This window comes from Oenanthe melanoleuca, chromosome 2 (genome assembly GCF_029582105.1).
Source record: "Oenanthe melanoleuca isolate GR-GAL-2019-014 chromosome 2, OMel1.0, whole genome shotgun sequence".
NCBI lineage: Eukaryota > Metazoa > Chordata > Aves > Passeriformes > Muscicapidae > Oenanthe > Oenanthe melanoleuca.
This window is the reverse complement of record NC_079335.1, coordinates 43911418-43934475: the sequence shown is the minus strand read 5'-3', so window position 1 is coordinate 43934475 and position 23058 is coordinate 43911418.

The following is a 23058-nucleotide window of genomic DNA, read 5'->3' as shown; positions in this document are numbered from 1 at the left end:
GGGCTTGTGCACCCTCAGGCTTCTTAGATGGTTTGAACCTGATCTCCACCTGCAGCTGGCAGTTCTTCATTTTCCCAGTCCCTGCCCTCTCCCTGCTGTGACTTTTGTGGCTGGCTGCAGCATTTGCCTGCAAAGATTGAGGTAAAAAACCCGTTGAGTACTTCAGCTTTTTCCATGTTCCAGGTAATCAGGTCTCCCTTTTTTTTCTGGAGAAGGCCCATTTTCTCCAGGCTTCCTCTTACCACCAACATACATATGGAAGCTTCTCTTTTTGCCCTTAGCTTCCCTGGCCAGATTTAATTCTATCAGGGTTTTAGCTTCCCTAAGCTGATCCAAATCTGTTTACTGAAAAACACTGTTTTTCTTTTATTAGTATGAGAACAGATTTCACAGGAGGAAGAAAAAAAAAAAAGTTGTTGGCACATAAAACGCAAACGAAAAAGAAAGATCTGACCAACTTTTTTCTCCTGCACTATTGAATAGATGGGATTGTATGATTTTGTGTTCAAGTACCTTTTGTTTTAGAATTGTAAGGAAATTCTTGACCTTATTAGTTGACCATTGTTTTACGAGTTCTCAGTTGAGGGCAGAGAAGCTTTCAACATATTGGTTTATTTATTTTATACTTACTATTCTAAATGCATCCCAAAAGTTGGGATTGTGTTTTCAGGGGACTTTAAGTCTCTGAATGTGTATTCTGGCTGACATTTAGGTCGGTTCGTGCTTCTTGTGTCTGTGCATCTCTAAATTTTCAGTGTCCCTAAAACAACTCAGCACTAGAAAAAATAAAACAAGAAAAACAAACAACTAAATTTTTCTACACTGTCTCAGTCAATTGGGAATGAACTTCAGAAGTATAAATGAAGCAACATCACCTTGGAACATTTGTCAGTCTTGTTGAGCTTGGCAGCTTAATTGTCACAGGAAGAGAAGCAACAAGATAAAGTGATACTCTCAAAAATGTGGAATGTCAGAAGCAACCATATTTGTATGACCTTAAAGAAATAATCAGTCTTTGAGTCTTTTGAGATCTGAGCATGTAGCTAAGATGGAGTATGAAAACACACATACTGGTCCCACAGCAGAAGTGTAATAAAACCAAATATCAATCTGTTTTCAAGTCAATTTTGTGTAGTGTTCATGAAATAGTGTCTCAAGAAAGACATCACTGATAATTTTGCTACTGAAATAATTTAGAATGCATATTCAATATTTTTCCTGCTGAGCAAACAAATAATCTCATAAGCACCCTATCTTGCACTGCAGCTCTTGATGTCAAAATTATCTAAAGAATTTTTGTTTCATTTTTCTAAATAATGTAATTGGTATTCAAGAAAAATGAAAAAAGAATAACCATGTTGCCTTCTATGTGTTTCTGGTAAAAATTGCCTCAATATAGACTGCAAATTGATGAATGGATGATAATCTTTTTCATCGACTTGAGATTTGCAGCTGAATTTTCAAGCATCCCCATTTCAACTGGAAATTAAAGTTGCTATCAAAAGGACTCAATATGAATTATATCCATGAAATAACACACAAACTCAAATAAGCACTAGGGGAGAAGGTAGAAGGTGGAAAGGACAAGAAACAGGACTCCTGTTACTTAACTTGATATTTTAGAGTGAAATTCTCTCAAAGAGAATTGAAGGAACATTTCTGCTCTGAGAAGACAATAGCTGAGAACTGTTAAACAGCTCCAAACAAATCTCCTAGTATGAAATGGACATATTGAGACAACCAGTGCCAAATCTGCCCATTAAGTAGTGGAAATATTGCACAACATGGATGAGACACACAGACCAGAGTCATGTAGTATGTCAAACAACCATTTGTTTTTGGTTCCTCATTGAACTATGCTGAATTCAGATCTGCTAGATAGAAAAGGAACCAAACATCATTATCTTTTTTTCTTATCCACTTAGCCCTCTGCATCTCTTTCATTTTTAATGTAGCTCATACTCGGCCTTTTCAAAACAATCTCTTTGACATGTGTGAGTCCATGAGGTCCCTTTACAAAAACTCATCATATCTTGAAGCCAAAAATCAATCAGAGGAAATAGGCAATTTTGCTGTGTGATGGAGCAAAAGCATATATATAGAGGCAGAGGACTTCCATCATTCTGCAGATAGTGAGTACAGGCTGCTGATTCTTTTGTATCAGCAGATCCTAGAAAAATGGCCTTTTTTCATGAACAAATAAACAAATCTCATGAACAAATACTACTTAAACAAACAAGAATTATCATAAACATCATCAAAAATGCATCTAGCTGTCTTAAATGTGTTGACTGTAATTGCTAAAACAAACCATTGCAAACTTACTTGTCTTCCAAACTTTTATTTAGAGATCTGTAATTTATAAAAAACATTGCATGTGAATTCCTGTTTTTTCTTTCTCCAGCTTTCCCTGAATCCAAACAAATAATCATACACTTCTTGCACCTTCATAAAATTCTTTAGTTTGTGGGAATACAAAAGACAAAAGGCCTTTAATCTTTTATACAGTTATCTGGGCATTTACAATCCTTGATGCTCAAAGAGCATTGGGATATTTATTTTGCTGAATATTACATTACATACACTTTATAACATCTGTACTTGAGTCATCTAACCTAAGTAAAGGCAATCTTTTAAAAAATGTATATTATATTCCCTTTGGGCATACTGCAATAAAGGTGGATCTTTTTAAAATAATTTACATAGTAATTTAGAAATAATTTTCTGAGCTTAAGTACCTTTCTGTATAGTATTTTTCTCACATCTATCTTCTTTAAGTGATCTATATTCTTTACTTTCAAATGAAAAATCTGGAAGTTAATGAATATCAGCTCATCCTTTACTCTTGTTAAACACTTCAAAATATTCCCTCAGAAATTATTCTACTTCCATTAGTAGAAATTTTGAATCCTCAAGAGAGAAAGGATTATTGTTGCTTTTGAAGATTGCTGCTCTCTGGCTTCCTGTAGTGACACTAGACTTGAAGACAAAAGCTTAAGAAAAATAATAAAACAGGTAAAATGAACTCAAAAGAAAAAAAAAAAAAAAAAAAAAAGACTGAGCCAAAAAGTGTGGGTAGGGTAAATAAAGTCTGTGGACCCAGTAGATGCTGGATGTGGACAGTGGCTACTGGAATGTGGTGGTGCTTCCCTCCCCTGCCTCAAGCTGCTCTACCATCTGAGAAATGCTCCTTATTCCTCAGCCTTTAGGAGCTGCATCTGCTGAGTTCCTCTAGAGCTTATCAGAAACACAGTCTGTTCCCAGGGACTGCTGCTGTCTAACCAGCTCCTGGTTTTTAACAGCCTTGGAAACTTACTTTTCCTGCCTGAATAACAACTCAAATTGAATAACATTTTCATTATCAAACTTTCAAAGAAAGTTAGTGACCCGCTTTGTGGCCAGGATGGAAAATAACTTTGATTGAAAACAAATCTCTTGGACCTTGTAAGCAGCAGTCTTCAGTGAGATCCTTTGATCTCTCCTGGACCACAATATGATGCAGCAGCAACCTTCCTCTGAGTGGGATGCCTCTGAGGGCTAGTGAGGGCTCAATTTTGCTACACTTGGACAATCATTGAACGTTGGTGATGGATCCTGGGCTGATACCCCCACTCCTCCAGGCCCAGCCTTTCACCCATTAAGTGAAGGTATCCAAAGTGAGTACTTCACAGAACTCAAGGGAATTTTCTCACCTCTACCCCAACACCCAAGTAGATAGTTTTGGGTTTATTTCATTTTTTTTTTTAATTAGTTTTGGGTTTATTTCATTTTTTTTTAAATGTTGGATTTTTATTTGTTTTTTCTCTATGTGCGTTACCATCTAACAAGTAGTAGAGTGAATCTGGATAACAAACTTTGTTTTGCTTTCACTTTTATATTAAACTTGCTTTTGCTGATATCTTTGCTGGTGATTCTTTAAGTGACCTTAAAGAATGCATTCATCACACAGTCCAGGGGTTATATTTATGCTTTGGCAATTTCCTTCCTTATATTAGAGCATAAATCCCCTATTTAAAGAAAGGCTTTTTCAGATTTTTCAGTTTGATCCTGTTAAAGTCCTTACTTTTCTAATTGTTTAAAAGAGCAATTTAATTGGTAGATTTCAATATTTTTTAGTAAACAACTTTATTCTTTAATATCTGCTTCTGACCAATTGTATGTTTCACCTGAGTGATATAAATCTATGACAATTGCCTTCTGTGGACAGAGAAAATAATATTTATGATTGCCACTGATGAGAAGTTATCAGAGCAGAAAATTTTCAAATTTCATAAAGGTGTGGTGCTACTGAAAAACAACATCTCTAGCAGAGTGTATATACAATTTCTCTGGACCATATTCATACTTGGTATCCCTTCACCTATAATTTTCAGTTTAAAAGTGTATTATTGTAGAGAGAAATCCAGGAAACAGCTCATATTCAGTTGTAGGCATCATGACCTCTGAGACACTCTTCCTTTGGCAAGTTTTCTCATTGAATAAGTACAAAAGATAAAAGAAATCATTATGATATTTCTCATATGTAGTGGATAGTCAAACATTATGTTACAGAGCTCCTCCTCATATGATACTCTCCTGAGGTCTAATGCAAGAATGTTTTAGTCCTGAAGTAAAATGTGAATACATTCTGAACTCAAAGTAGTCAGAAAAACAGTGAGAATTCCTACAATGTTTGTGCAATTTCAAGATATAAACTAAACTAAGGATAAATGGTGAAAAATGCAGCAAGGAGTGCTCCTGGAGACAGGAGGCATGAATAAGCAAGAAAGCAGAAAAAACAATACATTTAAAATAAACATGAAAGTGTTAATATTTTTAGAAATGTCTGGATTATGGCTCTCAAGCAGTATAAGAACATCCTCAATAGGAGAAGTCCAGGGTCCAGTACTTCATCAATCTTGGAAATTATAGACTTTTGTAGGATCAGTCTTTATCAAGAACAAGACTCAATTGGGTTAAAAGCTGAAAATAATTGTTGCAGTTCCTGCCTGGGCATTATGTATTCCAGCTCTGTATCCCAGCAAGGACATCAAACTCCACCAACCTGCTCCAATCATCCTCTATTCTGCTTCCTCAAAGCTTCCTCAGATCTTCCACCAGACCTTTGGAGCAAACACGGCAGGTGTTTCATCTTCACCCTCCCTGGCACACAAACAGGAAGAAGAGGAGAAAAGAAGAGCTGTAATTTGCTTTCAGAGTTCAGAAATGAAACAAAATTGCTCCAACATTTGGCACTTTTCTGATTCTCTTCCTTTGCTATTTGTTTCCCTGAGGGAACTGGAAGGGCTTTATTAGGGGAAAAAGGCTCAGCCTGCTTTTCCCTAGTAGTTGTTGATTGCTACTCACCAAAAATGTGCAACAAAAAAATTAATCAAATGGTTCCTCCAGACAGGATTACGACACAATGCAACCTTTGGAGTATCTATTGGTAGATCCTTATTTGTTTAGAACTGATTTAGGAATATTTTCAAGTTTAGAGAAAGACAAGGAAACTTCCACATTATCATAACTGTTGAACCATGTTCCAGAAAAATATATCCATACTTATAAATTTATTTCTGAACTAAATCCAGAGATTGATTTAGGAAAATGTATATTCCGGTTATTTTAAATATAAGTATGAAGTGAACCAGAAATTCATGAAGATATAATAGGGTGGAGGAAATTTTCATTCAGCCTCAGCATTTGCCCTTTTTGAGATGTACCCCCCATATTCATTTCTTTCCAAAGCCAGAGAAAGTCTTCCTCAGAACTAAGATGTTTTTTTTTCTTTTTTAGCACTTTTTTTTCATAATTTCTGAGATAGAAAACCAGAGGTAGCAATGTCCCAATCACTGCAGCTGCAGATTCAATATTCTCATTTCAGTAATATTCCTAATTTCACTGACACAGACATTTCTGAAACATTTTTACATAGCACATCTCCTATTTCTCACAGCCCTTAATTCATAATCTGTTATTCAGATGAATGTATTCTTTTCAAAAGAATATGTGAAAAATTCAGGTGGCTTGGTTTTGTTGTTTTTCTTTTTTCTTTTTTTTTTTTTTTTAATTTTATAATAAATATATTTTCATTGAGTCTTCTCCACTAATTTTATATTCCACCAGACCTCTGAATGTATAATTTAGATAAAATTATGTTTAGGAAAAACTGGCCTTACTGGATTTTATTTGAAAACACATTTAAGATATAGAAATTCATTCCCACCCTATTCTCAGCATGATAAACTGCACTGTTTCAGTGTGGTATATTAACTCAGTTGAAATGAGGCTAGAATGGGGAGGTGGCTTCATAGAAGCATGTGAAACAAGTGTATTAAAAGATGGAGCAATTCTCAAGACCCAAAAGCAAACTGTGAAATATTCCTGGCATTGGTAATAAAAATGTAATGGGTTTTTTTGTGTGTTGAGGTTTTTTTTCCCTCCACCGTAGATTAAAAAAAAAAAAAAATTACAACTATTTTCTCAGCTATTAAATTTTCTTAGAACTTTTTCCTCTTTTATGAGGTACGAAAAGAGTGGTTTTTTTCAGAGTGGTTTCTTTTGTTTTTTCTTTGAAAAGCAAGGGGTGGTATGGGAGTGAATGGGAGGAGTTTTGTGCTTCTGAGTCTTCTGATGGGGAAAATTGCTGAAAGATGAAGCTTTTAAGAGTATATTTACAATTTTCTCCTCATTTCAAAACAAAGACCATTGACAAGCTTGTCTTGGAGATGTTTAATTGTGGTTTACTTGGTAGCAACTATAGTAACTCTAAAATCCTTTAGAAATAATGCTTTTTATGTTTAGCAAGGAAATTACCAGTCCTGCTAAGGTTCCAGAGGTAATAAACCAGTGTTATCTTCCAGACATGAATAGTTAGTTTCAGAGTCATAGTAATTATAAGCAATCTAGAGAATCTGTTATTTGATAAACTATTAACTGAATTTTCTGTTACTCTTCTGCAGTTATAATCTCTATTTTTACAACGCCTTAATATGAAGCATGACCACAAGTGAAAATTTCAATTCTGTTCTGTGGAATATTTTAACTGTCTAGCTCCTGTCTAGCTATTTATTGCAAAATAAGAAAGAACAAATTATATCTTTGTGAATCCACTTCCTACTTTTTAGTGTTTCTCCTAGGCTTATAGTCAATTTAAGCCTCATATATGCTGATGACTTCCTTTGTATGTAAATCTTTTATCTCTGCATTTCATAGGAGTTTTACTTCTGAGAAACTAGTTCTTAAACCAAGCACTGAGATATCTAGGTTATCTTCAGGCACTGAACAAACTAACAAACTGGCACCTGTTTGGCTTTTGGACTAATACTGGCTCCCTGCAAACTACGTGTCAGGTAAACTTCTCTTGATTCTTTTCTTGTGCCACATAAATGCCTTTCCACTCAAGACTCAGAAATCCCATTGTCAGTGATGCTAGGATGGTTCCTTAGGTGGTCATAGTGCACCTTATTTTGCTCATCTTGCTCCAAATATATCAGAATGCATAAAGTATCTCCTCCTATTCTTTTGCCCCATCATCCCCCAAAAAAGAAAAAAAAAAAAAAAGCAAAGGAAAAAAATGAAAAAAAAAAAAAAAAAAAAAAAAAAAAAAAAAAAAAAAAAAAAAAAGCAGAAAGCAATTCCAGTGGGGGAAATGCTTGTGCAACCTCTTCTTTTTTTTTTTTTTTTTTTTTCCCATGGTACCCAATAGAAGCGAAATTCTTTTTCCCTCTTCTTTAAAAGATAATTCTCCCAATATTTTTAAATCTATCTCTTGCCATATTTAAGTCATCAACACTAAAAACTCCAATACAGACTTGACATAGAAGAACCTCCCAAAGGCTAGCTGGGGTAGTATTATTCTAAATAAATAGTGCACATTTAATCTGTGTCTTTGCAATATCTGTTCTCATAGTTGTTCTCTGTAACTTCTTCACTTTCACACTTTGTTGTATTTCTAGCAGAGATTCTACCTGAATGACCTTTTAAAAGTCCAGCTAGTGAAAAATGCAGTAGTTCACACCTCCAGTACTCCTTCACAGCAGCACCGTGTTTGTCACACAGTGGTGCTTAACCTTTAAAACTCTGGGATGCAGTGTGTGGATTTCTTCTTGCCTTCTTTGGTTAGTTTCTAACTGATATTAGGCAGAGGCCAGCTGTGAAGTGCTGAATGAACAGCACAGTGATGTAGTGAAGACAGTTCGAGGAGGCTGAGGGCCCTTTGTCAGCTGTATTACTTTACTCAGAAGGATATGATATCCCCTTCAACTCCCTGCTCTAATGGCAGTGCTAACAATAAGCACTCTCAGCAAGGCATCAGAGTCTCTTAATTTTTACCTCCTCTCCAGGGTAATTGTGACTGAAGCTAGTGACCTCCCCAGCATGCTGCAAAGCATGTCTTTTCAGTCAGAATTTTAGAAAAAATGTATAAAGGAAAGAAGTTACTTTTGTGGAGGTTAAATCACATTGGTGGATGTTGTCACAGTCACTGTTGATGTTAAATGCAGGTGCAAACTGCAGGCATATGCCACCAGCCAAAACAAAGGGAATTTTTGAACCCATGCTGTAATTTGAGCCTACCTGAAGTGACTTAGCCCAGTGCAGATTTCAAAGCTGAGAGTAAGAAAAAAAGCTATAGAAACTGTGAAAGCAGTTGTTGACAGGTGTTATACAGTCAATCAGAGGTTGCTGTGCTGAGTTTGAGATGAAGAACCTCATCTTTCAGGAAGAAACAGCTGTAAATTTCATTGTAGGGGGACAGTTTTGTGAAGTTCCTCATGTGTTCAGAACTGCACATCTTTACTAGAGAAACATAATTTACACAAGATATCTATCTGCATCATGCAGTACTTGCTAAGTAATTACTTCACTGTGTTAAAAGGCTAGCAAAGAGAAGGATAAGTTATTCAGTGAGTTCATCTTTCAGTTACAGTTTGAAAGTCAAATTATTTGGAAAAGCCTAGACACAAGTAATGGCTAGATCCTCTCCCCTTTCTTTCCCTTCCTTCCCTTCTCATCCCTCCCCTTCCCTCTCCTGTCTCAATTTTGAATTAAATTCATATATTCATATATTTATTTTTTTAGTTTATTTACATATAGTTGTGCTATCAGACCATATCTCCCTCTGCTAAACCCAGCTTTCTGAAATGGCATCTTCAAAACTCTGTCTGAAGTCTGAAATCAGTCCAATTATTTGCTTGCCAATAACATTTTTAAAAATTATTATTATTATTCTTTTGCAACCCAAATGACTTAGAGACAAAAATTGTTAATGCTTTTTCTATGTCCTTTTTTTGGGAAAAAAGCCAAGCCCAGCTGTCCTGTTCTATCCTTTCCTACATTGGATAGCACAACTCTGTTCTTGGTGAGGAGGTCTTTGCTAGGGAGCTGTAGAGCTGTGAGATTATTCTTAGCTTCTGGATACATCTCAGGCACAGGGAACTCATAACATCATTTGATGCCCATTCAGATTAATTTTGGTGTACATTTTGACAATGCACAGAGCTATATCTCTAACAACACAGAGGCACTGCCAGACTATCAAATTAAGTTTAAAGGTGTTTAAAATGCTTTATTCTGAAGAGTAGAAAAGCTATAGAGATGGCTTTATCACTGTTGTCTAGCATCTTAATATATGCTATGATGTAATTTTGTTTTAAATTAATGATTATTAAATGAAATTATGTAAATAGTGGAAAACAGTCTACTCTTTCCATAGCAAGGAGAAACACCTCTATTACTGGCCAAGAACATTAAGGAAGCTGCTTCTGTATATTTAAACACAGAAAAGAAATAATGAGGTCATTTAAGAAGATAAATGTCACACTAAATGCATTAGGCAGCACTTCAGTTTTTATGTAGAGCATAAGCTTAGTCAATAATATTACCCACAGACACAAATTACACTATGTGACACCTGGACTCTTTAGACTAGTACAACCAATTACTCAGAAGAAGTGCACTGAGTCTTGCACACAGATTTTCAGTTTCAAGCTTTTGAAGACTGGAGATGAACACATAAATGTACAGTTAAACCTTTCATGCTCCTTACCAGAGTGCCTGTTTTGGGCTATCAGTTGCTGAAGTAAACAAACAAGTAATTTAAAACTGTAGAAGCAGATTTTCAACAGGTGCAACTTGGCCAAGGTTTATTCATTTAGGTGCAATTTTAGGTTGCTTGCATGAGGAGTAAATCCTTAGAGTCACACTAAAATGAAATCAGGGTAGATCCAATAGGTCAACAGCCTTTAGAAAAGGAAGTTATCACTGAAGACACACTCTCATGAGGTCCCAGGAACTTCAGGAGTGACATACTCAGCACAGAGCTTGTCAAAGCCAACATTTTGTATGTGACTCACTGCACTGTCTGTTCCACTGTATGCTTAATTTTTTTTGTTTTTAAAACATTATACATATCTACTCTTCTCATCAATGACTAATATAGTTGATAAAAGTGTTTAATAGTTAAAGAAGTCCCTTAGTGGAGAATCACAAGTCTTGCACTGAACCTTTAGCTTACAGTTAAAGATACTATCTCAAGAAAAATGCCAAAAATTCAGAAAGCACTTATTTTTTCCCTTGAAAAATATTTTTAAATTTTGAGTCACATTCCATCAAGTCGAAATGATATGGTTGAACTGATTTTGTGATTTTCTGAATTTACACGATTAGAACAGTATGAAAAGGAAAAATATACTCAGTGAAACATTCAGTTTGGATGTTTGTATAATATGCACTGGAAACAACAGTGACATTTGTCTCAAAGGTCTGAACACAGCCTATGTCCCTGACCTGGTTTCAGTTGGGATAAAATAAATTTTCTCCTTAGTAGCTGGTACAGTTACTTAATTTAGTATGAGAATAATACTGATGACACACTGATGTTTTAGCTGATGTTCAACAGTGCTGACTCTAAGCCAAGGACTTTTATATTACCCATGCTCTGCCAGCAGGCAGGTGTACAAGAAACCAGGATGGAGCACATCCTGGTGCTGCTGACCCAAACTGGCCAAAGGGATGTTCCATACCACAGAGCACCATGCTCAGCATACAGCTGGGGATGGACTGGACACTGGTCAGCAGGTGGCAAGCAATTGTGTATTTCTTATGTTTCTTGGGTTTTGTTCCTCTCTCTCTTCTTTTCTTTAGAACTACTAATATTTTTGTCCCTACTATACTAATAATTATTATAGTCATTGATGGTTTTAGTTTTGTTTTGTTTTGTTTGGTTTCAATTCTGAAATTATTCTTATCTAAACCCTCAAGGTGTAAATGTTTTCTTTCAAAAGAAAAAATTCGGAGGTAATATGAGCAGCATGATGTGTGCTCCTTAGTTTCTGGCTGAGGTCTGACTACCACAGTAGGTGAAGGCCTGTGTTTATTTTTTTCTTTATTCTGCAAAATATTTTTACAAATATTTAGAAGGCTCTCAAAGTAGCAGTATTCAAGACACAGAAGCCTTTATTGTGCCAACAGAATAAGTAGTGAAGTCTAAATAAAGTTCATAAGATTTCATGTTAGATTTATAGTGTGTTCCTCTTCTGAAAGAGTAATTATTTCAGTAATTGTTTTAAACACTGTAGTGCCACTTAGATAAATTGAAATATTTTGAATAATAACCATGTGATACCAGAGTACTTTATTTTAAGACTGGTCCTGTTCCCAGTTCCTAGAATAACAATGCCTCATTGACAGATTACTTTGGATACATCCACACTGGGAAGCTGAACCAAGAATCTGCAGTTACTATGATTAAATGTATAAACATTTGTGGTGATTTTTCAGCCCAATTCTTATCCCTTGCTCACACATACTCTCTCTGTTTTGGTTACTATGGTGCAATTACCTTACATCAGAAGCTAAAGAGAAATTCCGAAGAGATTTCTGATGGAAAGGGATTAATTGATTTCCTGAAAATCTTCAGCAATTTTGTAGAAATCATTTATCATGTCAACATTTTCAAAGCAGTGCCCCAAGGTGCCTGAAATGGTTTCAGGAAAACAAAGGCTTCTGTTTTTCCACATCATCCATAGCAAGGAGTGGACGCCTAATAGCTCCCAGAGTCACTGAATCAATGTTTGCAAGTCCATTTCCTTAAGTTCTGTTTGCATAGCTTTAGAGAAAGGCTTTTATCAGGCAGAAGCCTGCTTCTGGACTTGGAGCTGCACATTTTGAGGCCAAATTACTGCAGGAAGAAGAGGCATAAGCTTGATAACTCAATGCCTCCAGCACACTTAGGACTTTGCCTGCTTCATCACACCACATGCAACCATTCCTCATATACAACCAAACTCAGTCCTGGGAACAGCTCTTCACTGATACCTTAGATTACTTTCAAGTTAATGCTGTGCTTTTTCCAGCCATAACATCCACTTTATTTCTTTCAGGTGTAAACAAAACAGTGTCTGTTCTTTTGTCTATTTAATAAAAGCAGTTTTTCCTTCTTTTCTTCCGAGTCTGGATAAATTAACTGAAATGACCTGCAAGGTTGTTGCTATCTCCAGACTGGATCAGAGAATGTAGGCATTGCACTACAATCTACTTTAATCCCATTACAGCCATGTCACTCCTAGGCCTTCATTGTGATTAGACAATTAGATACCAATGGCTTTCTAATGGATTTATTACAAGGCATTAGCTCATGAAAATTCTGCAGTGTTAGCTGCTTGCCTTTTCGTTGTAATGAGAAATGAAACACTGTCATGGGAATCTGTTAATTTAATAGCTTCCATAACAATGTTAGGAGTGGTAGTGGAAGAAATTAAACATGATTTGCTGCCGAGGCTAACCTGCTCCATGAGTTGGCCTTGTGGCTATTTGAAGAAACGTTTTAGCTACTACATGAGCAAAGGTGACTGGCAAAACTTTGAAATTAATATGTTTTTTTTGCATCCCCAAGAAAAGTGAGTGGCTGAATGATGTCACAGTACCTGAAGAATTAGTCAGTGGTTTAAGAGTGATGGAAATAAAGGGTAGGTGTTTTGTTACAGCCTCTGGAAATACTAGCTTAGAGTTGAACTTATCAGGAGGAGATGGGGATTGGTGGCATCTTACATCTGTGAGCAAGTCACTTCAAAACAGTCACACTTGCCAAAGTAAGACCCAGGGTGGTGTGAACTTTCCTCAGCACTTTCATTGGTTCGAGATGAAAAGTCTCACATCTTCTGTGTGACACCAGAGCACTCCAGCAACCACCTTAAACAATCAACCAGGCAGTTGATTATTTAACAGTAAATATTTACCTTAAAAAAATCCTAATTATGATTTTGATTGCCATGACATGTATCAGGGAACAAATGGGCTCAGAGTGGATAGTGGGTAAAATCTTCCAAATGTAGTAATGTCTATTCACTGGCCTTTTTTTTTTTTTCATTAGGCTGGTGGGCAGATGTATATCACAGTAGAACCAGTATTCATTTTTCACTCTTGTTGGCAGATGGAGAGGAGCCAAAGACTGAGTACACCTCTGAGGTTTTATTACCTAATATTTCCTCCTGCCTGATCCCTGTCAGGCAGCTGTGAGATTCCCTGGATGGCTGCTATGTGTGAGCTTGAATGGCTGTGGTCATGACCACAGACATTTTGTGCATAAAGGCTTTCATACTCTAATCCTGTCTCTTGAGCGTTCTTCACAGGCATTTAAAAGGAAAAAGATGATTTAATGTATATTAACACTTGAACCCAATTAGCTAAGCTAATGAGGAAGGTAAACAAGATTTCCAAGAATTCATTCCTTCTCTGGATCTACAAAGCTCCGAGATCTGATAAAACATTGAGATTTTTTTATTTAAAAGTGACTGGTAACTAGGCAGATTTTTTAAAGTGAGGCATACTGACTCAAAGCATTGAATCTTTGTGCTATATTTTGCAGATATAGCTGCCTTGCTGTTTACTTTGCTGCAAGGATTTTGCCAGCATCCACTGCATTAAAAAATGGACTTCTCTGGCTCCCCATGTCAGTTTCACATTTTACAATTTCAAGGAAATTTTACTATTACAAGAAGGAGCTAACAATATTTTTTTTCTTCTCTTTTTTTAAAGTCTTTTCATCTCCAGCATATAAATTCCAGTAGACAACATCCCAAATATTTGTTTTGATAATACAAAAGTCCTATAGTATCAAATTCAGATAAAATCAGATTAAAAAATATGCAATGTGTGTATACATATATTAGTGTATAAACAGTGTCCTAATATAAACATTTCACCTAGATGTCAAGTGAAATTAAATAGGGTGATACATTTGAAATGAAATGTTTTGGCATTATCATACTGAAACAAGAAGGATGAAATGATTCATTTTGACACTTTCCTGTGGAAAATTTCTTCAAAATTGAAATGTTCATGTAGAACAGCTCGATTTCAACAAAACTGAATTTTTGGAGTTGTACGGTGTTCTGCTGAAACATTTTTGAGCAGCTGTAGGTGGAGACAGTGTGTGGTTGTGTGTGTGTTTGTAAATTTACCTTTCAGAGAGATGAAGGCTACCAGGCATGTTAAATCCACCATTCACTTTGGAAACTGTTCATGAATTATGCAACTTCATCTGAAGCCAGAGTCACACTATGACAAGACAGGGTCAGACCACAGCATGAAATATTTTGATATGTGTCCTCCACTAACGAGACTCCCACACAGAACTAGCACAAACATCCCTCCACCTAGAATGATAGCAGTATTAGGAATTTTTACTCCAGGAGGTATTTGGGGATCAAATGTGCCCGAGCATATAATCGAAATGGAGAATTTGGGAGTTGTGGCGTTTCCTAACAGCTTTATTAGAGCACTTATCTGGTAAAACCAAACGTGAAAGAATTATGTTTTGTGATTTATTATCAATTTAATTTCATAATATGGATGATAATTGGTGGTGGTTCTTATTGTGGAATTTAGTTTGCATTGCAACACAAAAGGATACCATTTTCTGAATACAAACCCTCCAAGAAATGAAGGACATTGCAGGAATGACTTTAGGTCCTAATTCAGACAAAAATCACATTTGTAGAGTAAACATCCAGAGTGTATGTGGATCAAATAAAGAAAGCAGTGCCCATATTAATGACCAGCTCTAGCAGCAGGAGAAGCTGTAGCCCAGACGTGGTCTGGCACCACCATCCATCCCCCTGTGGCGCCAGGGATTGGCCAAGGTGCTGTGCAGGGCAGGATGCTGTGGTCCTGAGTGTGGCCCATGGTGGTTCTGCAGGCAGGGAACACACCCTGCCTGGGCAGGAAGATGCTGGGGGGCTGCTGGGGGCACAGGCTGCCCTCCAGAGAGGGTGTGTGTCTGTGGATGGGTGTGTGTGTCTGCGACCAGTGCCACCTGGGACTAGCTGAGGATGAGCTTTGGAAATTCATAAGTGTTTATTAATGGTGTGCATGTCTAGCATTGTGGTTTATCTGCTGAATTACATTGATCCTGAATGTGCAGTGTACTGATTGCTTGTTAAGTATGTGTCATTAATAATTCAAAAAACTGCTTTGGTTTAAATTACATGAGCAGTTTTTGCCCGTGACAGATATAAATTGGATCATTCGAATCTAGGCAGCAGCTTTGAGACACAGTTTAAAATTTCCTGTACTTTCATTTATCCTCAAAACCACCAGTGATTGATACAACTCTTCAATTTAACTATATTACTATGTGGTTGTATTGTTGAACAGCTTATTCCTTGGCTAAAGTTCAAGAGTTATGTTCTGCAGCTTATATGTATTTTTTCCATACCAATTAAACTCTTAAAATTGTGATTTCAAATACCATTTTATTTATAAAAGATTTTGAGAGAAACCAAACCTTCCAGTAAATTTTAAAATACTCTGATTTTTCCTGACCCAATAATTCATTGGTTTTATTCTGTAAATTTATTCTTCATTCACTGTCCAACATTTCTGTCCATTAAACATTAAAATAAAATTTAAAAAATGACAAAAAAAGTTAAAAAGAAAGGAATTTTTTAATCTAATCAAGTTTTATTTTTTTAAATAAAGGTAGGTCTTGAAATCAAGCTTCTTTTTGCTCTTTTGGTATCTTGACAGGGATTATCAAAACTCTCGTAGTAAGATTTAACATTTGCACACTGCAGCTGACATAACAAGATATGAAGTTCATGTGAATGGCATAAAACACACAGATTCATTTAATTTTATTTTTTTTTACTTTAATTTCTTGTTTTGAAGATGAAAAAGCCCCAAATGAAAGCAAGACAATATCAGTTTTTTGTTTATGGCATTTTATGGTTAAATAAATGCCCTCTAGCTTTCCACACTATTCGCCAACAACTGTCAACATCAACACTAATGTCACAATGAGGGTGAATCAAGTCCTATGAATAAATAATTAAATCTATTCTCATCTTAAATTCAGTGTCACTATTGAAAAGACACAACAACAAAGCCCAGCAGCAATTTCTCGAAAGAGTAATAATAAAAATAAAAAATATTTGGATTCAGAAGGGTATAAAGCACATCAGGAAGTACTCAACAGGACTTGTAAAAAATGAATAGAGGGAATTTAGGATTATTCTATGCACTAATGAAGCAGCAAATGATTATGGAACTTATTTGTGTTTTCACAAAGAGGCACAAGTAAAATGCTAGCTAGACTGAGTCAGCAACAGCACTTCCTCTTATATGAATGTTTATAACAAACAGTATGAATCTTTATAATGGTTTAGAAAAAAGGGACTTCATGGTGTTGATAAACTGCAAGTTGAAAACATATTCTTGAAAGCTGCTGATGGACCTCCAAGTACATTTTTCCAGCGACAACAATGGAAACAAGGAGCTGCAGGTAGAAAATACATAACCTGGAGAAAAGAAATTGACTGGAAATAGAGCTCTTTTTTTTTTTTTTTTTTTTTTTTTTAATTTGTCTTGCATCAGCCAGAACATTATGGTATAAAATTTAGTGCAATGTATGTATGCAGAAATGAAACTCCTCTAGGTTTGTAATAACATGCATTTCTGCTAACAGACAGTAAATAATTGCTTGGTGATTCAACTCTAGAAGAAGATTTATCAATTTAAGCCTTTCCTGTTAATTAACTTCAGCGGTAATGAGTCTCCTTTTCCAAATTCCTTCAAAATGTTTCCACTGATTTTGAGCCTCTCCAGTGCAGGTCTATCAGCCTACCAACCAGTAAAGTAAAATAAACATTTTTTTTGGAAAGCCATGGAAACGAATATGAAATACAGACTTCAGGTATGTCTACAGCTGTTTTATGTCTGCTCACATTCACTGAAATATTGTTTTTCTAAAATGGAAAAAGACATTTTTTCTGAGATAGACTGGAACTCCTCAGAAAAAAATATAAGCACAGCTATGGATGGTTTGGTAAGCTTTTCAGTTCCAAATCACAAAACAATTAGATATATTTTGAAGTGATGCACCTTTCTGAGGTGTAACTAGTTTACATGAATGTTTAATATCAGAATATGTCTGTGAATTTGAAAGCTGTATTCCAGTCTATTTTTTAAAATAAGAATTTTATGAAATCTATCCTACCTTCTTTCATGGAAACCTCCTGATTTTGGTGAATTGGGTTAGCATTGCAGCAATACAGAATTTGTTCACAGCAGTTATGATCATGTAGTTCTGAATATACATACACTGCAAGTGTATGGATCAGCTGTCTTCCAGATTGCATGTTTGTTATCAGTGCCTTTTGGGAAAAGTCTTAAGATGTAGTTCTCAGGAAAACTTTTTTAAATTTAGCACAGGACTAAAAAGTCTGGGTGAGAGTTTAGGACTTGAGTCTATGCATAGGGAGATGGGAGGTTCAAACTAGGATGAAGATTTATTTGGTGAAAAATTGATGTGGGTGCACAGTAAGAAGATGAAAGAGGGATAAATAAAGAGTATGAGTAAAAATATTCTACTTGATATGAGCAAGCAAAAGATTTTATTAAATTATTATATTATATGACATAATTTTATTTTCTTGAAAAGTTAAACATTTACAAATGTGTATTACATCCCAAAAGTGTAACAGTTTTCTCTTAATGGTATAAGGATTTGATATTAAATATTAGGAGATTTAGTTTAAAACTGCTTTAGTGCAGATAAGTACCTTTAAAGATAATTTACAAAGATGGAAGAAAAAGCCATTGATGAGGTTCCTCTGGGGAGTCCCAAATTCCATGGAAAAGGGGTTAGGTTTCAAATATGTAGGAACAATTCCAGCTGCTACTTACAATGGTTAAAAAATACCACTGTTACAGATAGTTATCCTTGTATCTAGTGTAAGCAGTGGGAAAAGCAAATCAATGTACCCTTTTGTGTGAAATGCTGTCAATTTCTTAATGAAATCTTTGTATTATGTATTACTAGAAACCTTGAATCCTTAAAAGACAAGTGTGTTGAACAAGAAAAAAAAACAAACTGAAAAGAACCAATTTAATGTGGGGCTAAAAGTTAATAACATCTCGTAATTAAGTCAAGTATGATGGTACGGGAAACATTATGTAATATAACTTTGAGAATTGATTAAAATTCTGGGATTTTTTGGAAATGTTTATAAGTGAAAGAAGAAACTGAAATCAATTAACAAGAAAATAGTGCAAAACAATTTGCTTCTGGTTTGGTGTTGGCAACATTGCACCATTAAGAATTGAAGAAATGACATCTAAAACACATACCAAAGATGAGATATGAACCTTCTGATAAGAAGATAATGAATGTATGGTATCCTGATACATCAGCTTTGACTCAGTGTATATACCACAGCATACTATCACAGCAAATTGCAAGCTTCTTTTAAGTAACTGAAAGGAGTTTTTAGTCCTTGAACACTGGAAAGATTCCAATCAATAACATCTACAGTAACCCTTAAAATGGTGTCCAGATATTGTAATGGAAACTAAAGACACACGTGAAAGTGGCTCAAGAAAACTCCAAGCTTAGAAGTTCTGTGAAATACAGAAGAACACAACTAAAAATGCAGACCTTTTATCCAAACCACAGTGAGAGCAGGAGAAGGGAGAACAGAAGAAACCTAGAAAAACAACCTGAAGGCAGTAAATAGAGAATATGCAAATTAATTTTAAATAACACCGTCCATTTTATTTATTTTACTTTTAAAAAGCTATGTTCAATAACATTAGTTAATAATGATAAAGAAAAAGGCAATTTGCTGAGCAGCAAGGTTTAGTGGGGTTATCTTGCACCTGGAAAGCTGCTCTAATTCTGCTGTATGAGATTTATTCTGGTTACTGGCATGGTTCAATACAATTATGGAAGTTTCTATTGACTTAAACCATTCTTGTTATTAAATTCTCATCATTGAATCAATCCTGGTCTGGATTTTAATGAACTTAGAAAGCAGGCAGAATATTTATTGCAAAACTATTAAATGCTAAACATGTCACACTTCTTTTCTATGGCCATATGAAATCGTCAAACATAGTTCAGACAATGAGGCTCTGATTACTTAGCAGCTACATTTGAACAATATTCTATTCTTCTGTATTTTAACCTGATACTCTATTTATAATAAGCACTGCTGATCAGAATAAAAATAAAATACATTTTCCAAATTCTGTTGTGAATAAGGACAGAGTCTTGATCAAAGAAGAGTAGCTATAGTCTTACATAATGATAAATTAAATAAGACCTGCCTTATAAATCTTCAGCATCTCTTTCCAAGATTCTGTGCCCACAAAGCCTTTCTTAATACTGGTCACTGTCATTTTGCCAGATTTGTAATCCAGGCTTCCTTCCTTCCTTCCTTCCTTCCTTCCTTCCTTCCTTCCTTCCTTCCTGCCTTCCTGCCTTCCTGCCTTCCTGCCTTCCTTCCCTCCTCTGGCTTTTTAATATATATTTTCAAATATATTTTCCTTTATATTTCCATATATGAAATACATATATGAAATACATATTTTTCATATACATTTTCATATATTCTCTATATAATATATATTTTTATATAATATCTAATTGATGACCCTGTGCCATCAAGTGCCCTAATACCATAGAGATGTCTCCAAAGGGGCCAGCAATCAGACTTTTTTCCCTGCTGAAAAAGGTATTTTCAGTGAGAAATTGGATAGCTGAATGCCATGCATTTCTCCATGTTGCTAAAGTTTGGAGAGATCTTTCAGGGATTAATCCATAGCAGACGACTTATATCAGGGATGGTGACTAATATTAAAGTTAGTTCTTCCTGCTGCTTCTTATGATAATATTTGCAGTACCATATCACTTTCTTCAATTTTTTCTTCTTTTCAACAGGCATTCTTCATCTTCTTAAGTTGTTTATGCTAATAATCTTATAATGTACAATCACTTCAGTCTAGCAATTATCAGACTACAAAATGTTGCTTTAAAGCAAACTGTACACAGATGATGTAGAAATTATTAATATCTCCAGTATTGTTCATTTGTTACTATGGAAATACTGTTCCTCTATAGAGCTCTCAGTAAACACTGTATTAGTGATGCAGCCAATGACAGAGAAAGCCTTGGCAAGAACAGGGGTAAAATTAAGATGTATATTGTTAGAGATCTGCAGTTTCAGCATAAATATATAGAGATGTATTTATTTCCCTTGCCTTTCTATGCTAAAAATATCCAGTTTCAAGTGCAGCCTATTTGGACATAAACTTTACAAGTCAGTTATTGAAATACCTCATAAAAATGCATTCTAAATCAAAAGTGAAGTTGGGGAAAAATAAGAGACTTTACCATTTTTGTTATCCATGTAAGTAGAAGTGTATCTTCCTAACTATACATATATCTGTGGGTTTTGTTTTGCTCTATTTGTTAACAGACTTAATATTCTTCTGACTTCATGGCATATAGAAAAAGCCTTCTGCTTTTATCATCCATATTTCTTTTCCTTGTATATAACCACATGATTAGGAGGGAAAGAGAAATCCAGAGCACTAAATAGTCCCTCTAAGGTTGCACTGTAAGCATTTCACTGTCTCACATTTGTTACTTTCTGATGTCTGAATTTTCCATGCCTAATGTTCTGAATGGCCAAATTATTTTTTCCTCTCCAGAAGCTGTTAGTGTCAGGGAAGAGATGGAAATATTTTCTGTGTGAATATAATTTTTTGGTTTAATTTTCAAAGTCTTTTATGGCTTGGTACTTCCTTATTTGCACATACACATGCTGGGAGACCAATGGGCAAGAATGGCCATTCTCCCAGCTTCAGTCCAGCAGAGTTGTCAAATAAGTATCTATAATATTTTCCCAGAACATATCATGTTCAATATTCTTAAACATCATGAAAACTACTTCATTGTTCTCAATCAATTCTCCTATAGGACACTTTTGCAGAGATGACCCAAAAAAACTCAGCATACATTGTGATATTGGGGGGAGTGACTGCTGCTTATCCTGGTCTTCTGAGCATCTCATGTTCTTCTCTTGCTCATGTTTCTTGCTCTTGTTTGCTCATTGCCTCTTGCTCATGTTTCAAACCTGCCTGAAAGCACAACCATCTTAAGTACATGGAGAAACCTGGCTGTGAGTAAATGGGGATTAGCATGGGCTACTTTATCCACATAGTGTATCAGCTCACCAAATACCTACTATTTGTTTTGTTTGTTTCTGATTTGTTTTATGTTTTTTGGCTTAGAGAAGCCCTGGCATGTGGCTGGCTGTTGACAAACATCAATAGCAATACCAGTAATATAGAGTGATAAATTGATATACACTTTAGAGAGGGAAAGTTCCATTTTCTTCTCTAATTATAAAAGTACTATGATTTAAAATAATGTGATTTCTATTTATAAACAAATATTTTCTTTATCAAGATTTAGAATAGAGGATAAATTATTTGAAGACAAAACTTTATTGCATCATGTGGCATTATATATGTAGCTAGCTTGGACTTTGGTCACAGGCTTTGGAAACAAGACCTGTATTCTATGCTGTGATGGAGACATCTCTGTAAAACACTTTAATTTATTTCTAGTATTTCCAAAATTTATCCCAAAAGATTGAGAAGGCCACATTAATGGAGTTCAGTGATCCTTCATGCAAACACCCACAGAAGACATGCCAAAAAAGAAAACCTGTAATACTTATACAAACTTCATGAAGCTCCACAAAGTCACTTGCAAGGTCCTGCAGGTGTCCTGAGTCAGGACACCCAACAGTGTCAATACAGGTTGCAGGATGGATGGATTGAGAGTAACTTTCTCTGGAGAAAGACTTGGAGATACTGGTGAGCAAAAAGTTTTTCATGAGCTGGCAATGTGCACTGGCAGCCCAGAAAGTTTTGGAACACGTCCAGAGGAGACCTCCCCCAAAAATATTGAGAGGTCTGGAGCACTTCTGCTTTGAAGAAAGGCTGAGAAAGATGAGATAGTTTGGCCTGGAGAACAGAAATCTCTGGGGAGAATATATTGGAGCCTTTCAACATATAACAGAGTATTGTAAGAAACATGCAAAGAGGTTTTTTGTCAATGTTTATAGTGACAGGACAAAGGACAATGGATTTAAACTAAAAAGGGTATGTTTAGAGTAGATATAAAGGAGAAATTCTTTACTTGTGAGGGTGGTGAGACACTGGAACAGGCTGCCAAGAGAACTTGTGGGTGCCCCATCCCTGAAAGAGTTCAAGGCCAGCCTGAATGGGGCTTTGAGCAACTTGGACTAGTTGGGAAGTGTCCCTGCTCATGACAGGGGGTTGGAACTAAGTGATCTTTAAAGGTCCTTTCCAAACAAAAGTGTCCTATGGTTCTATGATTTTTGGGGGCGGCTGAATGAGTAGGTGGGTGGTGTTCTATACAATTTATGTTTATATGAATGAACCATGGCAATATAGAGCTCTAATAGGTAGTCAAAATTATTTTTATGTGTATGATTTCAGGCACATGCTTTTAAGTGTGAGATAATAAAAAATGCTCACTGTGACACTGACCTGGAGGAGCTCCATAAAATCACTTAATGGTCTACATCACAGCTTCAAATGATTCAGTTCATTAGAATTAATGAGGGGTGGTAGATCTGGAAAAGATTTCATATTGGATATGGTCATAGTCATTTGTTCTGTTCACTAAATAACTATGCTATCTCACTGGCACAAATCTTTCAATTTCAACATATTATTTTTGAGCCGCCTTTTTTAGAG